At 42.2% G+C, this 8,441-nt stretch overlaps 1 non-coding gene across 1 annotated transcript; it reads right to left on the bottom strand.

The window, feature by feature from the left end:
• Positions 1–262: 262 nt before the first annotated feature.
• Positions 263–372, bottom strand: LOC122425202. The gene has a single exon (XR_006264751.1). It is a non-coding gene; the product is annotated as a U6 spliceosomal RNA (small nuclear RNA).
• Between the last annotated feature and the right edge of the window lie 8,069 nt (positions 373–8,441).

The following is an 8,441-nucleotide window of genomic DNA, read 5'->3' as shown; positions in this document are numbered from 1 at the left end:
GTATGTCTGTCCTACTCTCTCAATTTTCCCATCCTCTCCCTCCCACACTGTGTCCACAAGACTGTTCTTTTATGTCTGCCTCTCCATTGTTGCCCTGCAAATAGACCATCTTTCTAGATTCCATATACCTGTGTTAATAGACTGTACTTATCTTTCTCTTTCTGACTTACTTTGCTCTAGGTTCATCCACCTCATTAGGACTCACTCAAGTGCATTCTTTTTTTTTTTTTTTTTTAAAAGCTGAGTAACATTCCATTGCATAAAATATATGTAATGCTTCATAAATTTGCATGTCATCCTGGCACAGGGACCATGCTAATCTTCTCTGTATTGCTCCAGTTTTGAAGCAAGCACACTTTCTTGTTTTTGTGACATACATCCTCCTGTAGTTTTCTGAGAAATGATAGAAATTTGACTGTGAGGGTTCTACATCTGAAAATGTCTTTATAGGACTTTCACATTTAATGAAAAGCTTGGATATGAAATTCTTGGTTGGAAATAATTTCCCTTACAATTCCAACAGCATTGCTTGTTGAATTCTAGCGTCTGCTGATGCTGTTGAGAAGTTCAGGACTATTCGGGTTTTTGGTACTGTGTGTATGTGTGTGTATTTTTTTTTTTTCTGCTCAGGAACTTTATCATCCTCTCTTTGTCCCCAGTTCTGAAATTTAAAAATGATGGGTTTCAATGTGGGTCTATTTTTATCTCTGGCACTGAGAACTTTGTGAGTCTTTCAATATGGAAACACAGTGTGGAAACATGTTTTCTCTCTAGAGTGCCTGCTATTTGGAGTTGAACCTCTTGAAACTGAAAGTGTTCATCACTCAGTTGTGTCCAACTCTTTATGCCCCCATAGACTGTAGCCCACCAGGCTCCTCTGTCCATGGAATTCTCCAGGTAAGAATACTGGAGTGGGTTGCTGTTTTCTTCTCTAGGGCATCTTCCCTTTTCTATATGTTTGCTCTGCTTACTGAGGTTTCCTCAACTTCATCTGACAATACTTCCAGTGGTTTTTAAAAGATATGTATTCATTTGGCTGTATCAGGTCTTAATTCCAGCACGTGGGATCTGCATTGCATCATTCAAGATCTTTCACTGCAGTGCACAGACTCTAGTTATGGTGCATGGGCTCAGTAGCTGTGGCTTGCATGGACCTAGCTGCTCCGCGGCTTGTGGGATCTTAGACATGGGATCCTTCTTACCAGGGATGGAACCCGGATCCCTGAATTGCAAGGTGGATTCTTAACCCCTGGACAGTCAGGAAACTCCCTCTAGTGGGTTTTAAGTTTCTCCTGTCATATTTTTATTCTTTAAAGGGCTCCTTTTTGGAGTCTCTGAATATTTTAAAATATATCTTGGTCTTGTTTTGTAAATACATTTTCTCTGAGATATTAATGATAGTTTAAAGAAAGGTTTTGTCTTCTGCATGCTCTCTGCTTCTCTAATCTCCCCCAACCCAATATGTCTGTTTTAATTTTTATTACTCATTTTGGGTTTCCTCAAATATCTTGTTATCTTTGGTTGTCTGTCAGTCATTAAAAGGAACATGAGAAAGCTCATCTGACTTCTGTGCTGCTCTTCATGGCTTTCACTGTAGGGTGAAGATCAGACTGTTTCACTGGGTAACCACTGATCTCAGTATCTTTATATTTTATTTTTTTTAATAAAAATTTTTAAATTGAATAATAATTGCTTTACAAGGTCATGTTGATTTCTGCCATACAACAACTTGAACCAGTCATAAGTATATATATATCTCTTCCTTCTGGAGTCTCCCTCCCACTCCACCCCTAACTCATCCTTCTAGGATGTTCAGTTCAGTTCAGTTCAGTTCAGTTCAGTTCGGTTGCTCAGTCGTGTCCGACTCTTTGTGACCCCATGAATCGCAGCATGCCAGGCCTCCCTGTCCATCACAAACTCCCGGAGTTTACTCAAACTCTGAAATTTAAAAATGATGGGTTTCAATGTGGGTCTATTTTTATCTCTGGCACTGAGAACTTTGTGAGTCTTTCAATATGGAAACACAGTGTGGAAACATGTTTTCTCTCTAGAGTGCTTTCTCTCTAGATGTTTTCTCCATCGAGTCAGTGATGCCATCCAGCTATCCCATCCTCTGTCGTCCCCTTCTCCTCCTGCCCCCAATCCCTCCCAGCATCACGGTCTTTTCCAACGAGTCAACTCTACGCATGAGGTGGCCAAAGTATTGGAGTTTCAGCTTCAACATCAGTCCTTCCAATGAACACCCAGGACTGATCTCCTTTAGGATGGACTGGTTGGATCTCCTTGCAGTCCAAGGGACTCTCAAGAGTCTTCTCCAACACCACAGTTCAGAAGCATCAATTCTTCGGCGCTCAGCTTTCTTTACAGTCCAAATCTCACATCCATACATGACCACTGGAAACACCATAGCCTTGACCAGACGGACCTTTGTTGGCAAAGTAATGTCTCTGCTTTTTAGTAGGCTATCTAGGTTGGTCATAACTTTCCTTCCAAGGAGTGTCTTTAAATTTCATGGCTCCATGTTACAGAGCACCAAACTGGGTTCCCTGTGTTATATAGCAGCTTCCCACTAGCTATTAACATCTGTTTTATATATGGTAGTTTATGTACATCAGTGCTACTTTCAATTCACCCCAGCCTCTCCTTCCCCTGCTGTGTCCATGAGTCTGTTCTCTACGTCTCTGTCTCTATTCCTACCCTGCAAATAGGTTCATCATCATCATTCTTCTAGATTCCACGTGTGTGCATGCTCAAGTTGCTTCAGTCATGTCCAACTCTTTGAGACTCTATGGGCTGTAGCCCACCAGGTTCCTCTGTCCGTGGGATTCTCCAGGCAATACTGGAATGGGTTGCCATGCCCTCCTCCAAGGGATCTTCCTGACCCAGGGATTGAACCCATGTGTCTTATGTCTCCTGCATTGGCAGGTGGGTTCTTTACCACTACTGCCACCTAGGAGGTCCTAGATTATATATATATGCATTAATATATGATATCTGTTTTTCTCTTTCTGACTTACCTCACTCTGTATGATAGGCCCTAGGTTCATCCACCCCACTAGAATTGACTCAAATTCATTCCTTTTCATGGCTGAGTAATATTCCATTGCATACATGTACTGCAGCTTCTTTACTGAATATCTTTGAGTGCATGCTCCATCTCTTCACTCATGTCCAACTCTTTGCAACCCCATGGACTGTAGCCCACCAGGCTCCTCTGTCCATGGAATTTCCCAGGCAAGGATACTGAAGTGGGAAGCCATTCCCTTCTCCAGGGTACGTATCTTTACACCTTTTCTATTAGGCTGGCTAGGTTTCTCAGGGGTGTTTTAGTCTCCTGGTTGGAGGATTTAGCCTGACAGTGTTCTGGAAACTGAAGTAGGTGGGTAAGTCTCGGGAGAAAAAGTGGAATTTTAACAATCAGTGTGGTTCTCTTAGTTAATGCTCTTATTTTTGGTACGGTAAGTTTTCCCTCAATTTTCCCTGGTGTACCCCAATCCAGGGAGACCACTTTTACCTTCTTTAAAGCACTGGTTCTCAAAATATAGTCTGTGGGCCTTTAGGAGTCACTCAGACCCTTTCAGAGGATCAGCAAGATAAATCCGTTTTCTTAATAATACCGAGACTTCATTTGCCTTTTGCACTGTCGCTTTTTAATAAGTATACAGTGAAGTTTTCCAGAGGCTATGTGATGTGTGATATCGCAATAGGTTGAATGCAAGAGCACATAGAAGACCGACTATCTTATATTAAGCCAACTATTAAAGGGATTTGAAAAATGTTAAGCAATGCTGCTCGTAAGAATTTTTTTGATTTAGAAAATATAGTTATATTTACATAAAATATATTATTTGGGTTAATGTATAATTCCTGTTTGTTACCACTATTTAAAATAAATAAATAAATATTTTAAAATGACTCGGTTTTAATTTCTCACATGATAAATATCAGTATATGCAATTCTTGTTAAATCTTTTTAGGTCCCTCAATAATTTTGAAGACTATAGTTGTCCTGAGAATAAGCATTTTAGAATCGTTGTTCTAGAGAACAGTCAAATGAAACTGGGGAGAAATCTGAGGATTCTAACTTGTTTTTGAACTGAAAACCCATTTGCTTTTCTTCTCTCTTTTATTCCTTCCTTCCAGAGGTTGCTCTTCTATAAGCAGCAAAGAGGAGACACAGAGGAGCCTGTGTCCCTGAAGACTTCATTCAAGTGATGAATCAACCAGCCCTGAAGGCTGACTTACCTCTGGAGATGCTTCCTGTTTTGTGAGATAATAGTTTTCTTTGTTTGCTTTGATGTGGTTGTTAATTGCGGCTGAAAACCTATAGGAGGCCAGGAGAGGAGAGGGTTTCCGGAAGCCAGCAGTGATGGAGTCTGTAGATGATGGCAGTGAAGGTGGTCCTAGGCTTTGGCTGCAGCGAGGCCCTAGGTGGCCTGGCATGTCATTTTCAGTGGTGCAAACCAGGTCAGGTCCTGGCAGACCCTTCTCTGTTACTTCCTGTTTGTCTTTTTCTCTGTCTCCTTTAATCATCCGGACCACAGGATGTTGGGGGTTCTTCTCAGCTTAGTCTGGCCTTTCTTCTCCCCTCTCTGTATTTTTTGCCTTGATGTCACCCTTTCCTGTGGGTTCAATGTCATTTTGTGCTGGCATCGCTGCGCCGGGTCTTCATTGCTTCCCACGGGTTTTCTCTGTGGTGAGCGGGGCCAACTCTTCAGTTGTGGTGTAGGGGCTTCTCATTGCAGCGGCTTCTCTTGTTGTGGAGCATGGGCTCTAGGCTTGTGGGCTTCAGTAACTGCGGCCCACAGGCTTAGTTGCCCCATGGCATGTGGAATCTTCCTGGACCACCAGATATCAAACCCACGTCTTCTGCATTGGCAGCTGAATTCTTTTCCACTGGACACCCAGGGAAGTCCAGTACCGTCTTCTTTTTTTTTTTTTTAATTGAAGTGTAGTTCATTTACAATGTTGTGTTAGTTTCTGGTGTATAGCAAACTGATTCAGATATGTGTATATATATATATATTTTTTTTTTTTCCTTTTCAGATTCTTTCCATTATGTGTGCCTGTGCTTAGTCGCTTAGTTGTGTCTGACTCTTGTGACCCCATGGACTGTAGCCCATCAGGTTCCTCTGTCCATGGGATTCTCCAGGCAAGAATACTGGAGTGGGTTGCCATTTCCTTCTCCAGGAGATCTTCCCAACCTAGGAATTGAACCTGGGTCTCCTGCATTACAGACAGACTCTCTTTACCAACCGAGCTATGAGGGAAGCCCCTCTTTCAATTATAGGTTATTACAAAGTATTGAGCGTAGTTCCCTTGCAATATAGTAGTAGCATAGTAGGTCCTTGTTGATTATTTTATATACAGTAGTGGATCTATATTAATCCCAAACTCCTAACTTATCCATCCCCCTGCCTCGTCCCTTTGGTGACCAAAAGTTTGTTTTCTATGTCTGTGAGTCTGTTTCTGTTTATAAATAAGTTCATTTGTATTATTTTTTAATATTCCACATATAAGTGATATCACATGACGTTTGTCTTTCTCTTTCTGACTTAGTGTGATTATCTCTAGGTTCATCCATATTGCTGCAAATGGCATTATTTCATTCTTTTTTTATGGCTGAGTAATTATCCATTGTATGTATGTATGTATACATACATACATACCACACCGTCTTTAAAGATACACGCACCCCAGTGTTCATAGCAGCACTATTTACAATAGCCAAGACATGGAAACAGCCTTAATGTCTGTCAGATAGTTGCATACCATCTTCTTGACCCACGTTGTAAGCATTTCTTGCCTGTATGATTGCAGAAACCTCCTAGCTGGCCCTTCCAGAGAAATCACTGTCCTTTTCCCAACAATCAGACCGCGCTTCTAAAAAAATACAGGGTAGATCCCATTCATCCTGCTTTAAATCCTTCCACTGCTTCTGTCCCTATAATAAAATCCAGACCCCTTCCAATGACCCATGAGGCCCTGCCTGCCCTGGCCTCTGTGGTCTTCATGAGCCTTATTGCACATGGCCTCGTCATTGCTCACCTCCATCTAGCTATACTGATCTTTTAAGTTTTTAAAAAATTAGTTCATTTATTTGGCTGCACTGGGTCTTAGTTGAGGTTCTCAGGATCTTCAATCTTAGTTGTGGCATGTGGGATCTAGTTCCCTGACCGGGAATCAAACCCAGGCCCTCTGCATTGGGAGTACAGAGTCTTAGCCTCTGGGCCACCAGGCAAGTTCCTGTAGTGGTCTTTTAGTCTCTTGAACAAACTGCTCATTCTACCTAGGAAGGTTTTCCTCATCCCCCATTGTTTGGCTAGCTCCTTATATTCCTTTAAATCTCAGCTAAATGTCATTTGTTCAGCAACCTTTCCACTGATTTTATCTAAAGTCCATGTTCCATGTGATTTTCTCCTACTTAGCTCTTTGTTTTGTTTGATTATTTAATTCTTTTGTTTCATGGCATATACAGTAATTCAGATTTATTATGTAAAACTGTTTTCTATAATCTGGGTTTGGCTGCACAGTAAGAAGGGTCTTATATTTGTTTGCTAACTGGTCTCAGATGAAAGATGGTTCCCATCATGGCCTTGGCTAAGAATTTCTTAGAAGATTTCAGTAATTCTTAGTGACTCACAGAAAAAAATTACAGGAAACACCAGAGACCATATTGACTCTTGGAACTCCAGAATAATTATTTTTGAACTTTCCCAACTGAACCCATTGGAGTTTAATTTAATAACATTAGATCCCTTCAAAGATCCAGCCTTTTGTCTCAGATTTACTGAGTATGCTACTGAATCAAATGTCTTGTGACTCCTCATTCTGATATTTAATAACAGTGAATTAATAACCTTGTCCTTGTCCTTGGAAGTCTGCAGATAAAGTGTATCTGAAAGGGTCCCAGAGTCTGGGGAGAGAAACAAGGACTGAGTCCTGGAATTTCTGGCTCAAGCCCACAGCTTTTGCTAGAAGTGAGGTCAGTGGTTGCAAGAGAGCAGAGTTGGTCTCTTGACAGTTGCACGATGACAGACTCAGAGTGTATTTGCACCCAGGCATCCACTTCCTTTCTGGTACCTCAGCAGGTAGTGTCCATGCTTCGTCCCTGACAGGATTCTGGAGGATGTAGCTCTTGGGTCATCTCTGTGTGAATGTCTTTGAACCAGCACCAGAAGCAGACAGAGGATTCCTACATTTTCTTCTCTTCTTCCTCTCTGAACTGAATTTTGATAATCTTCATAGGCAAGAAGAGGAAAGTGGTGCTTGGAGGTGCCAACCTGGGAGGGGGTGACAGGAAGGAATGCGGCTTCATGTTCTCAACATTTCTTCTTCTTTAAATTTTGCTTCAGATATTATTATTTTAATATCTTTTGGCCACATCACATGGCATGTGGGATCTCAGTTCCCCGACCATGGATCAGATCCATGCCCATTGTATTAGCCATGCAGGGTCTTAACCTCTGGGCTGCCAGGGAAGTCCCTGTTTCAGATCTTATTTTTAATTTCAATATTTTGAATCTATTACTGAAACACAAACTACAGCCCTCTCATTACTGTCTCTTGGAAATGTAGCCACTGCCTTGAGGTCTGTGTGTTTAATTTTACCACAGACACATGTGAATGTGACAGTTGATCAGTCGTGTCCGACTCTTTGCGACCCCATGGACTGTAGCCCGCCAGGCTCCTCTGTCTGTGGGATTCTCCAGGCAAGGATACTGGAGTGAGTGGCCATTCCCTTCTCCAGAGGATCTTCCCGACCCAGGAATCGAACCCGGGTCTCCTGCACTGTGGGCAGATTCTTTATCGTCCAAGCCACCAAAAGCATGTGTGTCCATGACCAAAAAATATAGGGTTCTGGATTTGCACGTTTTTACATTTTCCATAAATACATTATGTATGTTTTTGCATCTTTTTTCACTGAACATTGTTTCCCATATTCATCTGCATAATCAGGTGATGCAGTTAGTTAATTTGAACTGTTTTAAAGTATTGCACTCTGTAAATATTACTCACTTAACCATTCCCCTACTGATGAGTACTTAGGTTGCTGAGCTTTTTTTTTTTTTTCTAATATTTATTTATTTAGCTGTGCCAGGCCTTACTGTGGCATGTGGGATCTAGCTCCCTGACCAGGGATCAAACCTGGGCCCCGTGCATTGAAAGCCAGGAGTCTTAGCCACTGGACCACCAGGGAAGTCCTTACTCTTGAGGCAGCATTTCATACCCCTTGGTCAGTCAGTCACTGGCTGCAGGTTGTCCCTGTGGGGACCCGAGGCTGTAAACTCCTGAACAGGGCGGATGCTTCGGCCCAGAGCAAGTCTCGGAGAAAGCAGCTGGGAGCACTTTGCAGTCAGTGTTCAGAGCGGCAGGGGTGTGGGCACACCCATATGGCAAAAAGGATCTGGTTGAGACTCCAGCACACCCATGAGGACTCC

This window comes from Cervus canadensis, chromosome 22 (assembly GCF_019320065.1).
Source record: "Cervus canadensis isolate Bull #8, Minnesota chromosome 22, ASM1932006v1, whole genome shotgun sequence".
NCBI classification, from domain to species: domain Eukaryota; kingdom Metazoa; phylum Chordata; class Mammalia; order Artiodactyla; family Cervidae; genus Cervus; species Cervus canadensis.
This window is presented reverse-complemented; position numbering and strand designations above follow the sequence as displayed.